Source organism: Colletes latitarsis, unplaced genomic scaffold (assembly GCF_051014445.1).
Source record: "Colletes latitarsis isolate SP2378_abdomen unplaced genomic scaffold, iyColLati1 scaffold0002, whole genome shotgun sequence".
Taxonomy (NCBI): Eukaryota; Metazoa; Arthropoda; class Insecta; order Hymenoptera; family Colletidae; genus Colletes; species Colletes latitarsis.
The window spans coordinates 14,190,102-14,206,897 of record NW_027488365.1 but is presented as its reverse complement, the minus strand read 5'-3'; positions in this window follow the sequence as shown (position 1 = coordinate 14,206,897).

Here is a 16,796-nt window from a genome sequence, read left to right as displayed (position 1 = left end):
GGATCTAGCCATGAATTATGAGAAATATGCGAAAGTATGAGCCTGATGAGCGCAAATCCCAGGCCTAACCTAGACCTAACATGCATTATCCTCTAAAATATTGATCGAAACCAGGTTTAATGGACTGTTTCAGTGTGGTACCACATCACTACGTGATCCAAACCAGAAAGAACACAGGATCCGTTCAACAAGTATGAGAGGAATGCGAAAGTATGAGTCTGATGAGAGAAAATCCCAGACCTATCCCAGACCTAACATGCGTTATCCTCTAAAATAGTGATCGAAACCAGAGTTAATTGACTGTTTCAGTGTGGTTCTACATTACTACGTGATCCAATCCAGAAAAAGCTCAGGATCTAGCCATCAAGTATGAGAAATATGCGTAAGGATGAGCCTGATGAGAGCAAATCCCAGACCTAACCTAGACCTAACATGTGTTATCCTCAAAAATATTGATCGAAACCAGGTTTACTGGACTGTTTCAGTGTGGTACTACATTACTACGTGATGCAATCCAGAAAAAGCCCAGGATCAAGCCATCAAGTATGAGAAATATGCGAAAGAATGAGCCTGATGAGAGCAAATGCCAGACCAAATCTAGACCTAACATGAATTATTCTATAAAATATTGATCGAAACCAGGTTTAATTGACTGTTTCAGTGTGGTACCACATTACTACGTTATCCAATCCAGAAATAGCCCAGGATCTAGCCATGGAGTATGAGAAATATGCGAAAGTATGAGCCTGACGAGGGCAAATCCTAGACCTAACCCATCCTAACATGCGTTATCCTCTAAAATATTTATCAAGACCAGGTTTAATTGATTGTTTCATTGTGGTCCCACATTACTACGTGATCCAAACCAGAAAAAACCCAGGATCCGTTCAACAAGTATGTGAAGAATGCGAAAGTATGAGTCTGATGAGTGAAAATCCCAGACCTAACCTAGACCTAAGATGCATTATCCTCTAAAATATTTATCCAGACCAGGTTTCATTGAATGTTTCAGTGTGGTACCACTTTACTACGTGATCCAATCCAGAAATAGCCCAGGATCTAGCCATGAAGTATGAGAAATATGCGAAAGTAAGAGCCTGATGAGGGCAAATCCTAGGCCTATCCCAGACCTAACTTGCGTTATCCTCCAAAATATTGATCGAAACCAGGTTTAATTGACTGTTTCAGCGTGGTACCACATTACTACGTGATACAAACCAGAAACAGCCCAGGATCTAGCCATGAAGTATGAGAGATATGCGAAAGTATGAGCCTGATGAGGGCAAATCCTAGACCTAACCCAGACCTAACATGCGTTATTCTCTAAAATATTTATCAAGACAAGGTTTAATTGAATGTTTCTGTGTGGTACCACATTACTACGTGATCAAAACCAGAAAAAACCCAGGATCCGTTCAACAAGTATGTGAAGAATGCGAAAGTATGAGCCTGATGAGAGCAAATCCCAGACCTAACCTAGACCTATCATGAATTATTCTCTAAAATATTGATCGAAACCAGGTTTAATTGACTGTTTCAGTGTGGTACCACATTTCTACGTGATCCAATCCAGAAATAGCCCAGGATCTAGCCATGAAGTATGAGAAATATGCGAAAGTATGAGCCTGACGAGGGCAAATCCTAGACCTAACCCAAACCTAACATGCGTTATCCTCTAAAATATTTATCAAGACCAGGTTTAATTGATTGTTTCATTGTGGTCCCACATTACTACGTGATCCAAACCAGAAAAAACCCAGGATCCGTTCAACAAGTATGTGAAGAATGCGAAAGTATGAGTCTGATGAGTGAAAATCCCAGACCTAACCTAGACCTAAGATGCATTATCCTCTAAAATATTTATCCAGACCAGGTTTCATTGAATGTGTCAGTGTGGTACCACTTTACTACGTGATCCAATCCAGAAATAGCCCAGGATCTAGCCATGAAGTATGAGAAATATGCGAAAGTAAGAGCCTGATGAGGGCAAATCCTAGGCCTATCCCAGACCTAACTTGCGTTACCCTCCAAAATATTGATCGAAACCAGGTTTAATTGACTGTTTCAGCGTGGTACCACATTACTACGTGATGCAATCCAGAAAAAGCCCAGGATCAAGCCAAGAAGTATGAGAAATATGCGAAAGTATGAGCCTGATGAGGGCAAATCCTAGGCCTAACCCATACCTAACATGCGTTATCCTCTAAAATATTGATCGCAACCAGGTTTCATTGAATGTTTCAGTGTGGTACCACATTACTACGTGAACCAAACCAGAAAAAACCCAGGATCCGTTCAACAAGTATGTTAAAACTGCGACAGTATGACCCTGATGAGGGCAAATCCCAGGCCTAACCTAGACCTAACATGCGTTGTCCTCTAAAATATTGATGGAAACCAGGTTTAATTGACTGTTTCAGTGTGGTACCACATTACTACGTTATCCAATCCAGAAATAGCCCAGGATCTAGCCATGAAGTATGAGAAATATGCGAAAGTATGAGCCTGACGAGGGCAAATCCTAGACCTAACCCAGACCTAACATGCGTTATCCTCCAAAATATTTATCAAGACCAGGTTTAATTGATTGTTTCAGTGTGGTCCCACATTACTACGTGATCCAAACCAGAAAAAACCCAGGATCCGATCAACAAGTATGTGAAGAATGCGAAAGTATGAGTCTGATGAGTGAATATCCCAGGCCTAACCTAGACCCAACATGAATTATTCTCTAAAATATTGAACGAAACCAGATTTAATTGACTGTTTCAGTGTGGTCCCACATTACTACGTGATGCAAACCAGAAAAAACCCAGGATCCGATCAACGAGTATGTGAAGGGTGCGAAAGTATGAGTCTGACGAGGTCAAATCCCAGACCTATTCCAGACCTAACATGCGTTATCCTCTAAAATATTGATCGAAACCAGGTTTAATCGACTGTTTCAGTGTGGTACCACATTACTACGTGATCCAAATCAGAAAAAACCCAGGATCTGTTCAACAAGTATGTGAAAAACGCGAAAGTATGAGCCTGATTAGGGCGAATCCCAGACCTATCCCAGACCTAACTTGCGTTGTCCTCTAAGATATTGATGGAAACCAGGTTTAATTGACTGTTTCAGTGTTGTACTTCATTACTACGTTATGCAATCCAGAAAAAGCCCAGGATCTAGCCATCAAGTATGAGAAATATGCGAAAGAATGAGCCTGATAAGAGCAAATCCCAGACCTAACCTAGACCTACCATGAATTATTCTCTAAAATATTGATCGAAACCAGGTTTAATTGACTGTTTCAGTGTGGTTCCACATTACTACGTGATCCAAACCAGAAAAAACCCAGGATCCGTTCAACAAGTATGTGAAGAATGCGAAAGTATGAGTCTGATGAGAGCAAATCCTAGACCTAACCCAGACCTAACATGCGTTATCCTCTAAAATATTTATCAAGACCAGGTTTAATTGAATGTTTCAGTGTGGTACCACATTACTACGTGATGCAATCCAGAAAAAGCCCAGGATCTAGCCATGAAGTTTGAGAAATATGCGAAAGAATGAGCCTGATTAGGGCAAATCCTAGAGCTAACCCAGACCTAACATGCGTTATCCTCTAAAATATTGACCGCAACCAGGTTTCATGGACTGTTTCAGTGTGGTACCACACTACTACGTGATCCAAACCAGAAAAAACCCAGGATCTGTTCAACAAGTATGTGAAAAACGCGAAAGTATGAGTCTGATGAGGTCAAATTCCAGACCTATCCCAGACTTAACTTGCGTTATCCTCTAAAATATTGATCGAAACCGGGTCTAATCAACTGTTTCAGCGTGGTACCACATTACTACGTGATCCAAACCAGAAAAAACCCAGGATCTGTTCAACAAGTATGCGAAAAACGCGAAAGTATGAGCCTGATGAGGGCAAATTTCAGACCTATCCCAGACCTAACTTGCGTTGTCCTCTAAGATATTGATGGAAACCAGGTTTAAGTGACTGTTTCAGTGTTGTACTTCATTACTACGTGATGCGATCAAGAAAAAGCCCAGGATCTAGCCATCATGTATGAGACATATGCGAAAGAATAAGCCTGATGAGGGCAATTCCTAGACCTAACCCAGACCTAACATGCGTTATCCTCTAAAATATTTATCCAGACCGGGTTCCATTGAATGTTTCAGTGTGGTACCACTTTACTACGAGATCCAATCCAGAAATAGCCCAGGATCTAGCCATGAAGTATGAGAAATATGCGAAAGTATGAGCCTGATGAGGGCAAATCCTAGACCTAACCCAGACCTAACATGCGTTATCTTCTAAAATATTTATCAAGACCAGGTTTAATTGAATGTTTCAGTGTGGTACCACATTACTACGTGATGCAATCCAGAAAAAGCCCAGGATCTAGCCATCAAGTTTGAGAAATATGCGAAAGAATGAGCCTGATGAGGGCAAATACTAGACCTAACCCAGACCTAACATGCGTTATCCTCTATAATATTGATCGCAACCAGGTTTAATGGACTGTTTCAGTGTGGTACCACACTACTACGTGATCCAAACCAGATAAAACCCTGGATCTGTTCAACAAGTATGTGAAAAACGCGAAAGTATGAGTCTGATGAGGTCAAATCCCAGATCTATCCCAGACTTAACTTGCGTTATCCTCTAAAATATTTATCAAGACCAGGTTTAATTGAATGTTTCAGTGTGGTACCACATTACTACGTGAACCAAACCAGAAAAAACCCAGGATCCGTTCAACAAGTATGTTAAAACTGCGACAGTATGACCCTGATGAGGGCAAATCCCAGGACTAACCTAGACCTAACATGCGTTATCCTCTAAAATATTTATCAAGACCAGGTTTAATTGATTGTTTCATTGTGGTCCCACATTACTACGTGATCCAAACCAGAAAAAACCCTGGATCCGTTCAACAAGTATGTGAAGAATGCGAAAGTATGAGTCTGATGAGTGAAAATCCCAGACCTAACCTAGACCTAAGATGCATTATCCTCTAAAATATTTATCCAGACCAGGTTTCATTGAATGTTTCAGTGTGGTACCACTTTACTACGTGATCCAATCCAGAAATAGCCCAGGATCTAGCCATGAAGTATGAGAAATATGCGAAAGTAAGAGCCTGATGAGGGCAAATCCTAGACCTATCCCAGACCTAACATGCGTTATCCTCTATAATATTGATCGCAACCAGGTTTAATGGACTGTTTCAGTGTGGTACCACACTACTACGTGATCCAAACCAGATAAAACCCTGGATCTGTTCAACAAGTATGTGAAAAACGCGAAAGTATGAGTCTGATGAGGTCAAATCCCAGATCTATCCCAGACTTAACTTGCGTTATCCTCTAAAATATTTATCAAGACCAGGTTTAATTGAATGTTTCAGTGTGGTACCACATTACTACGTGAACCAAGCCAGAAAAAACCCAGGATCCGTTCAACAAGTATGTTAAAACTGCGACAGTATGACCCTGATGAGGGCAAATCCCAGGCCTAACCTAGACCTAACATGCGTTATCCTCCAAAATATTGATCGAAACCAGGTTTAATTGACTGTTTCAGCGTGGTACCACATTACTACGTGATACAATCCAGAAACAGCCCAGGATCTAGCCATGAAGTATGAGAAATATGCGAAAGTATGAGCCTGATGAGGGCAAATCCTAGACCTAACCCAGACCTAACATGCGTTATCCTCCAAAATATTTATCAAGACCAGGTTTAATTGATTGTTTCAGTGTGGTCCCACATTACTACGTGATCCAAACCAGAAAAAATCCAGGATCCGTTCAACAAGTATGTGAAGAATGCGAAAGTATGAGTCTGATGAGTGAAAATCCCAGGCCTAACATGAATTATTCTCTAAAATATTGATCGAAACCAGATTTAATTGTCTGTTTCAGTGTGGTCCCACATTACTACGTGATGCAAACCAGAAAAAACCCAGGCTCCGTTCAACAAGTATGTGAAGAATGCGAAAGTATGAGTCTGATGAGAGCAAATCCTAGACCTAACCCAGACCTAACATGCGTTATCCTCTAAAATATTGACCGCAACCAGGTTTCATGGACTGTTTCAGTGTGGCACCACACTACTACCTGATCCAAACCAGAAAAAACCCAGGATCTGTTCAACAAGTATGTGAAAAACGCGAAAGTATGAGTCTGATGAGGTCAAATTCCAGACCTATCCCAGACTTAACTTGCGTTATCCTCTAAAATATTGATCGAAACCGGGTCTAATCAACTGTTTCAGCGTGGTACCACATTACTACGTGATCCAAACCAGAAAAAACCCAGGATCTGTTCAACAAGTATGTGAAAAACGCGAAAGCATGAGCATGATGAGGGCAAATTTCAGACCTATCCCAGACCTAACTTGCGTTGTCCTCTAAGATATTGATGGAAACCAGGTTTAAGTGACTGTTTCAGTGTTGTACTTCATTACTACGTGATGCGATCAAGAAAATGCCCAGGATCTAGCCATCATGTATGAGACATATGCGAAAGAATAAGCCTGATGAGGGCAATTCCTAGACCTAACCCAGACCTAACATGCGTTATCCTCTAAAATATTTATCCAGACCAGGTTCCATTGAATGTTTCAGTGTGGTACCACTTTACTACGAGATCCAATCCAGAAATAGCCCAGGATCTAGTCATGAAGTATGAGAAATATACGAAAGTATGAGCCTGATGAGGGCAAATCCTAGACCTAACCCAGACCTAACATGCGTTATCTTCTAAAATATTTATCAAGACCAGGTTTAATTGAATGTTTCAGTGTGGTACCACATTACTACGTGATGCAATCCAGAAAAAGCCCAGGATCTAGCCATCAAGTTTGAGAAATATGCGAAAGAATGAGCCTGATGAGGGCAAATACTAGACTTAACCCAGACCTAACATGCGTTATCCTCTATAATATTGATCGCAACCAGGTTTAATGGACTGTTTCAGTGTGGTACCACACTACTACGTGATCCAAACCAGAAAAACCCAGGATCCGTTCAACAAGTATGTTAAAACTGCGACAGTATGACCCTGATGAGGGCAAATCCCTGGCCTAACCTAGACCTAACATGCGTTGTCCTCTAAAATATTGATGGAAACCAGGTTTAATTGACAGTTTCAGTGTTGTACTTCATTACTACGTGATGCAATCCGGAAAAAGCCCAGGATCTAGCCATGAAGTATGAGAAATATGCGAAAGTAAGAGCCTGATGAGGGCAAATCCTAGACCTATCCCATACCTAACTTGCGTTATCCTCTAACATATTGATCGAAACCAGGTTTAATTGACTGTTTCAGCGTGGTACCACATTACTACGTGAACCAAACCAGAAAAAACCCAGGATCCGTTGAACAAGTATGTTAAAACTGCGACAGTATGACCCTGATGAGGGCAAATCCCAGGCCTAACCTAGACCTAACATGCGTTGTCCTCTAAAATATTGATGGAAACCAAGTTTAATTGACTGTTTCAGTGTTGTACTTCATTACTACGTGATGCAATCCAGAAAAAGCCCAGGATCTAGCCATCAAGTATGAGAAATATGCGAAAGAATGAGCCTGATGAGAGTAAATCCCTGACCTAACCTGGACCTAACATGAATTATTCTCTAAAATATTCATCAAAACCAGGTTTAATTGACTGTTTCAGTGTGGTGCCACATTACTACATGATCCAATCCAGAAATAGCCCAGGATCTAGCCATGAAGTCTGAGAGATATGCGAAAGTATGAGCCTGATGAGGGCAAATCCTAGACCTGACCCAGACCTAACATGCGTTATTCTCTAAAATATTTATCAAGACAAGGTTTAATTGAATGTTTCTGAGTGGTACCACATTACTACGTGATCAAAACCAGAAAAAACCCAGGATCCGTTCAACAAGTATGTGAAGAATGCGAAAGTATGAGTCTGATGTGCCCGGCCGGGTTTGGGTCTTGACCCAGGGCGTCCTTGGGGCCGACCTCAGGCGGCTGTTCGACCGCTGCCTGAGGGACGGGCGATTCCCCCCCAGTTGGAAGGTGGCGAGGATGGTCCTCCTCCGGAAGGAGGGTCGGCCCGCGGTGTCTCCCTCCGGATACCGGCCCATTTGTCTCCTCGACGAGGTGGGCAAGCTCTTCGAGCGTGTGATTGCTGCCCGCCTCGTCGAGCACCTGTCGCGGGGTGATCCCGGTCTGGCCGACTGCCAGTTCGGTTTCCGGGGGGGCCGATCGACTATCGACGCGATACGTCGTGTGAGGGCCCTCTCGGAGGCGGCCGTCTCCCGGGGAGGGGTGGCATTGGCAATATCCAAGGATATTGCCAATGCCTTTAACACCCTCCCCTGGGAAGAGATAAGGAGGAGGCTCGAATATCATCGAGTCCCCCCTTGTCTCAGGGCGGTCGTCGGGGATTATCTCCGCGGCAGGTGGATCGAGTATCCCGGCCGGGATGGTGATATGCGGAGGGAGGTGTACTGCGGTGTTCCGCAGGGGTCGGTCCTCGGGCCACTCCTGTGGAACATCGCGTACGACTCGGTGTTGCGGGCCGGCCTCCCCGACGGCGTCAGCACGGTGTGTTATGCGGATGACACACTGGTGCTGGCCGTCGGGGCGCACTGGGGGAGGGCCATGCGTCGCGCGGAGGAGGGGTCGCAACGCGTCGTCGACCGGATCAGGGGGATGGGGATGACGGTGGCGGTCCATAAGACCGAGGTGATTGCGTTTCATTCACCTCGGCAGGATCCGCCACCCCCTCTGATTCGGGTGGGTGGGGCTGACATCGAGGTGAAGCCCCAGATCAGGTATCTGGGGCTGATCCTCGATAGCCACTGGCGTTTCGAGAAGCATTTCCGCTGCCTGGTCCCCCGGTTGGAAAGTATGGTTGCGGCTCTGGGCCGGATCCTGCCCAACCTGGGGGGCCCGGCGGGCCGAGTTCGTCGCCTCTATGTGGCAATGGTCCAGTCGGTGGCCCTATACGGGGCCCCCGTCTGGGCGGACGACCTGGCTGCCTCCCGGCGCAGCATGACTATTCTGCGTCGGGTGCAGAGGCGCATGGCGCTCAGGGTCGTCCGCGGGTATCGGACCATGTCACATGAGGCGGCGACGGTTCTAGCGGGGATGCCGCCCATGGACCTGCTCGCGCGGTCGCACGCGGTGATGTACCGGCACCGCGTCGACCGTCGCGCGGGGGTGGGGGCGGTCCCGGGCGGGCAGGAACCTGCTTGGGGCGATTTGAAGCGCCAGGCCCGGCAGTCCGTGTTGCTCGCGTGGCAGGAGCGGCTGGCTCTGCCAACCGCGGGGCACCGGACTGTCGGGGCTGTTCGGCCACTCCTGAAGGAGTGGCTGGACAGAGGCCATGGCAGCCTCACCTACCGGCTGGCACAGGTATTTTCCGGGCATGGCAGCTTCGGAAGATACCTGTGCCGGATAGGGAAGGAGCCGACGGCGCGTTGCTGCCACTGCGACGCTGAGCAGGACACGGCGGATCATACCCTGGAGGTATGCCCCGCGTGGGAGGGGGAGCGCCGTGTCCTGGTCGGCGTCGTCGGGCGGGATGTCTCGCTGCCGGGCGTGGTGCGCGCCATGCTCGGCAGCGAGGAGAAGTGGAGGGCCGTGGCCTCCTTCTGCGAGAACGTAATGTTGCAGAAGGAGGCCGCGGGGAGGGAGCGCGAGCTTCAGCGGCGCGCAGAAGCTCGCGCTCGTGCGGTGGCCCGAGGTCGTCGCCCGGTCGCGAGGCGTCGCGGGCGGCCGCCTCGGCGTGGCGGATGACCTAGGCTGGGAGGGGGGTCCTGAGGGGACCCTCCTCCCGCCAGGCGGCGCCGGGTCGGACCGGTTGGGGGTAGGAGTGCCTCCCCCTACCGGTCCGACGCAAGGGGAGGCACCCTCGGCTGTCTGGTGCGGCCATGAACGCCCGGCCGCCGAGGGGTGGAAACGGGGTCGCGGGCGGTTGCGAGTTGGGGCTCGCAGCCGCCACTAAACGCGGCCCCGGGACGGATAGCGGCGGGATGGAGTGGCCCGTCCCGCCGCTATGAGGCAGTGTGTCTACTGGGGGGACCGATTGTCCCCCCGGGGGATGGGCGCGAAAGCGCGGGCACGGGGAGGATACCGGAAGAATGCTTCGAGCGATTCCCGGTATCCTCCCAAAGCGCGCCGAAGGGTCACCGTGGGGTTTTTAGTGGGTAGGTCCCGCGCCTGTCGTTGTACGGGCGCGGGGAATCCCACACACCCCTCCCACCTCTCCCCAAGGAGGTGGGAGGGAGTCTTTCGAAGATTTTCCCCACGACAAAAAAAAAAAAAAAAAAAAAAAAAGTATGAGTCTGATCAGTGAAAATCTCAGGCCTTACCTAGACCTAACTTGCGTTGTCCTCTAAGATATTGATGGAAACTAGGATTCATTGACTGTTTCAGTGTGGTACTACATTACTACGTGATGCAATCCAGAAGAAGCCCAGGATCTAGCCATCAAGTATGAGAAATATGCGAAAGAATGAGCCTGATGAGGGCAAATCCTAGACCTAACCCAGACCCAACATGCGTTATCCTCTAAAATATTTATCCAGACCAGATTTCATTGAATGTTTCAGTGTGGTACCACTTTACTACGTGATCCAATCCAGAAATAGCCCAGGATCCGTTCAACAAGTATGTGAAGAATGCGAAAGTATGAGTCTGATGAGAGCAAATCCTAGACCTAACCCAGACCTAACATGCGTTATCCTCTAAAATATTTATCAAGACCAGGTTTAATTGAATGTTTCAGTGTGGTACCACATTACTACGTGATGCAATCCAGAAATAGCCCAGGATCTAGCCATGAAGTATGAGAAATATGCGAAAGTATGAGCCTGATGAGCGCAAATCCCAGGCCTAACCTAGACCTAACATGCATTATCCTCTAAAATATTGATCGAAACCAGGTTTAATGGACCGTTTCAGTGTGGTACCACATTACTACGTGATCCAAACTAGAAAAAACCCAGGATCTGTTCAACAAGTATGTGAAAAACGCGAAAGTATGACCCTGATGAGGGCAAATCCCAGGCCTAACCTAGACCTGACATGCGTTATCCTCTAAAATATTGATCGAAACCAGGTTCAATGGACTGTTTCAGTGTGGTACCACATCACTGTGTGATCCAAAGCAGAAAAAACCCTCGATGAGGTCAACATGTATGTTAAAACTGCGAAAGTATGACCCTGATGAGGGCATATCCCAGGCCTAACCTAGACCTAACATGCGTTATCTTCTAAAATATTTATCAAGACCAGGTTTAATTGAATGTTTCAGTGTGGTACCACATTACTACGTGATGCAATCCAGAAAAAGCCCAGGATCTAGCCATCAAGTTTGAGAAATATGCGAAAGAATGAGCCTGATGAGGGCAAATACTAGACTTAACCCAGACCTAACATGCGTTATCCTCTATAATATTGATCGCAACCAGGTTTAATGGACTGTTTCAGTGTGGTACCACACTACTACGTGATCCAAACCAGAAAAACCCAGGATCCGTTCAACAAGTATGTTAAAACTGCGACAGTATGACCCTGATGAGGGCAAATCCCTGGCCTAACCTAGACCTAACATGCGTTGTCCTCTAAAATATTGATGGAAACCAGGTTTAATTGACAGTTTCAGTGTTGTACTTCATTACTACGTGATGCAATCCGGAAAAAGCCCAGGATCTAGCCATGAAGTATGAGAAATATGCGAAAGTAAGAGCCTGATGAGGGCAAATCCTAGACCTATCCCATACCTAACTTGCGTTATCCTCTAACATATTGATCGAAACCAGGTTTAATTGACTGTTTCAGCGTGGTACCACATTACTACGTGAACCAAACCAGAAAAAACCCAGGATCCGTTGAACAAGTATGTTAAAACTGCGACAGTATGACCCTGATGAGGGCAAATCCCAGGCCTAACCTAGACCTAACATGCGTTGTCCTCTAAAATATTGATGGAAACCAAGTTTAATTGACTGTTTCAGTGTTGTACTTCATTACTACGTGATGCAATCCAGAAAAAGCCCAGGATCTAGCCATCAAGTATGAGAAATATGCGAAAGAATGAGCCTGATGAGAGTAAATCCCTGACCTAACCTGGACCTAACATGAATTATTCTCTAAAATATTCATCAAAACCAGGTTTAATTGACTGTTTCAGTGTGGTGCCACATTACTACATGATCCAATCCAGAAATAGCCCAGGATCTAGCCATGAAGTCTGAGAGATATGCGAAAGTATGAGCCTGATGAGGGCAAATCCTAGACCTGACCCAGACCTAACATGCGTTATTCTCTAAAATATTTATCAAGACAAGGTTTAATTGAATGTTTCTGAGTGGTACCACATTACTACGTGATCAAAACCAGAAAAAACCCAGGATCCGTTCAACAAGTATGTGAAGAATGCGAAAGTATGAGTCTGATGTGCCCGGCCGGGTTTGGGTCTTGACCCAGGGCGTCCTTGGGGCCGACCTCAGGCGGCTGTTCGACCGCTGCCTGAGGGACGGGCGATTCCCCCCCAGTTGGAAGGTGGCGAGGATGGTCCTCCTCCGGAAGGAGGGTCGGCCCGCGGTGTCTCCCTCCGGATACCGGCCCATTTGTCTCCTCGACGAGGTGGGCAAGCTCTTCGAGCGTGTGATTGCTGCCCGCCTCGTCGAGCACCTGTCGCGGGGTGATCCCGGTCTGGCCGACTGCCAGTTCGGTTTCCGGGGGGGCCGATCGACTATCGACGCGATACGTCGTGTGAGGGCCCTCTCGGAGGCGGCCGTCTCCCGGGGAGGGGTGGCATTGGCAATATCCAAGGATATTGCCAATGCCTTTAACACCCTCCCCTGGGAAGAGATAAGGAGGAGGCTCGAATATCATCGAGTCCCCCCTTGTCTCAGGGCGGTCGTCGGGGATTATCTCCGCGGCAGGTGGATCGAGTATCCCGGCCGGGATGGTGATATGCGGAGGGAGGTGTACTGCGGTGTTCCGCAGGGGTCGGTCCTCGGGCCACTCCTGTGGAACATCGCGTACGACTCGGTGTTGCGGGCCGGCCTCCCCGACGGCGTCAGCACGGTGTGTTATGCGGATGACACACTGGTGCTGGCCGTCGGGGCGCACTGGGGGAGGGCCATGCGTCGCGCGGAGGAGGGGTCGCAACGCGTCGTCGACCGGATCAGGGGGATGGGGATGACGGTGGCGGTCCATAAGACCGAGGTGATTGCGTTTCATTCACCTCGGCAGGATCCGCCACCCCCTCTGATTCGGGTGGGTGGGGCTGACATCGAGGTGAAGCCCCAGATCAGGTATCTGGGGCTGATCCTCGATAGCCACTGGCGTTTCGAGAAGCATTTCCGCTGCCTGGTCCCCCGGTTGGAAAGTATGGTTGCGGCTCTGGGCCGGATCCTGCCCAACCTGGGGGGCCCGGCGGGCCGAGTTCGTCGCCTCTATGTGGCAATGGTCCAGTCGGTGGCCCTATACGGGGCCCCCGTCTGGGCGGACGACCTGGCTGCCTCCCGGCGCAGCATGACTATTCTGCGTCGGGTGCAGAGGCGCATGGCGCTCAGGGTCGTCCGCGGGTATCGGACCATGTCACATGAGGCGGCGACGGTTCTAGCGGGGATGCCGCCCATGGACCTGCTCGCGCGGTCGCACGCGGTGATGTACCGGCACCGCGTCGACCGTCGCGCGGGGGTGGGGGCGGTCCCGGGCGGGCAGGAACCTGCTTGGGGCGATTTGAAGCGCCAGGCCCGGCAGTCCGTGTTGCTCGCGTGGCAGGAGCGGCTGGCTCTGCCAACCGCGGGGCACCGGACTGTCGGGGCTGTTCGGCCACTCCTGAAGGAGTGGCTGGACAGAGGCCATGGCAGCCTCACCTACCGGCTGGCACAGGTATTTTCCGGGCATGGCAGCTTCGGAAGATACCTGTGCCGGATAGGGAAGGAGCCGACGGCGCGTTGCTGCCACTGCGACGCTGAGCAGGACACGGCGGATCATACCCTGGAGGTATGCCCCGCGTGGGAGGGGGAGCGCCGTGTCCTGGTCGGCGTCGTCGGGCGGGATGTCTCGCTGCCGGGCGTGGTGCGCGCCATGCTCGGCAGCGAGGAGAAGTGGAGGGCCGTGGCCTCCTTCTGCGAGAACGTAATGTTGCAGAAGGAGGCCGCGGGGAGGGAGCGCGAGCTTCAGCGGCGCGCAGAAGCTCGCGCTCGTGCGGTGGCCCGAGGTCGTCGCCCGGTCGCGAGGCGTCGCGGGCGGCCGCCTCGGCGTGGCGGATGACCTAGGCTGGGAGGGGGGTCCTGAGGGGACCCTCCTCCCGCCAGGCGGCGCCGGGTCGGACCGGTTGGGGGTAGGAGTGCCTCCCCCTACCGGTCCGACGCAAGGGGAGGCACCCTCGGCTGTCTGGTGCGGCCATGAACGCCCGGCCGCCGAGGGGTGGAAACGGGGTCGCGGGCGGTTGCGAGTTGGGGCTCGCAGCCGCCACTAAACGCGGCCCCGGGACGGATAGCGGCGGGATGGAGTGGCCCGTCCCGCCGCTATGAGGCAGTGTGTCTACTGGGGGGACCGATTGTCCCCCCGGGGGATGGGCGCGAAAGCGCGGGCACGGGGAGGATACCGGAAGAATGCTTCGAGCGATTCCCGGTATCCTCCCAAAGCGCGCCGAAGGGTCACCGTGGGGTTTTTAGTGGGTAGGTCCCGCGCCTGTCGTTGTACGGGCGCGGGGAATCCCACACACCCCTCCCACCTCTCCCCAAGGAGGTGGGAGGGAGTCTTTCGAAGATTTTCCCCACGACAAAAAAAAAAAAAAAAAAAAAAAAAGTATGAGTCTGATCAGTGAAAATCTCAGGCCTTACCTAGACCTAACTTGCGTTGTCCTCTAAGATATTGATGGAAACTAGGATTCATTGACTGTTTCAGTGTGGTACTACATTACTACGTGATGCAATCCAGAAGAAGCCCAGGATCTAGCCATCAAGTATGAGAAATATGCGAAAGAATGAGCCTGATGAGGGCAAATCCTAGACCTAACCCAGACCCAACATGCGTTATCCTCTAAAATATTTATCCAGACCAGATTTCATTGAATGTTTCAGTGTGGTACCACTTTACTACGTGATCCAATCCAGAAATAGCCCAGGATCCGTTCAACAAGTATGTGAAGAATGCGAAAGTATGAGTCTGATGAGAGCAAATCCTAGACCTAACCCAGACCTAACATGCGTTATCCTCTAAAATATTTATCAAGACCAGGTTTAATTGAATGTTTCAGTGTGGTACCACATTACTACGTGATGCAATCCAGAAATAGCCCAGGATCTAGCCATGAAGTATGAGAAATATGCGAAAGTATGAGCCTGATGAGCGCAAATCCCAGGCCTAACCTAGACCTAACATGCATTATCCTCTAAAATATTGATCGAAACCAGGTTTAATGGACCGTTTCAGTGTGGTACCACATTACTACGTGATCCAAACTAGAAAAAACCCAGGATCTGTTCAACAAGTATGTGAAAAACGCGAAAGTATGACCCTGATGAGGGCAAATCCCAGGCCTAACCTAGACCTGACATGCGTTATCCTCTAAAATATTGATCGAAACCAGGTTCAATGGACTGTTTCAGTGTGGTACCACATCACTGTGTGATCCAAAGCAGAAAAAACCCTCGATGAGGTCAACATGTATGTTAAAACTGCGAAAGTATGACCCTGATGAGGGCATATCCCAGGCCTAACCTAGACCTAACATGCGTTATCTTCTAAAATATTTATCAAGACCAGGTTTAATTGAATGTTTCAGTGTGGTACCACATTACTACGTGATGCAATCCAGAAAAAGCCCAGGATCTAGCCATCAAGTTTGAGAAATATGCGAAAGAATGAGCCTGATGAGGGCAAATACTAGACTTAACCCAGACCTAACATGCGTTATCCTCTATAATATTGATCGCAACCAGGTTTAATGGACTGTTTCAGTGTGGTACCACACTACTACGTGATCCAAACCAGAAAAACCCAGGATCCGTTCAACAAGTATGTTAAAACTGCGACAGTATGACCCTGATGAGGGCAAATCCCTGGCCTAACCTAGACCTAACATGCGTTGTCCTCTAAAATATTGATGGAAACCAGGTTTAATTGACAGTTTCAGTGTTGTACTTCATTACTACGTGATGCAATCCGGAAAAAGCCCAGGATCTAGCCATGAAGTATGAGAAATATGCGAAAGTAAGAGCCTGATGAGGGCAAATCCTAGACCTATCCCATACCTAACTTGCGTTATCCTCTAACATATTGATCGAAACCAGGTTTAATTGACTGTTTCAGCGTGGTACCACATTACTACGTGAACCAAACCAGAAAAAACCCAGGATCCGTTGAACAAGTATGTTAAAACTGCGACAGTATGACCCTGATGAGGGCAAATCCCAGGCCTAACCTAGACCTAACATGCGTTGTCCTCTAAAATATTGATGGAAACCAAGTTTAATTGACTGTTTCAGTGTTGTACTTCATTACTACGTGATGCAATCCAGAAAAAGCCCAGGATCTAGCCATCAAGTATGAGAAATATGCGAAAGAATGAGCCTGATGAGAGTAAATCCCTGACCTAACCTGGACCTAACATGAATTATTCTCTAAAATATTCATCAAAACCAGGTTTAATTGACTGTTTCAGTGTGGTGCCACATTACTACATGATCCAATCCAGAAATAGCCCAGGATCTAGCCATGAAGTCTGAGAGATATGCGAAAGTATGAGCCTGATGAGGGCAAATCCTAGACCTGACCC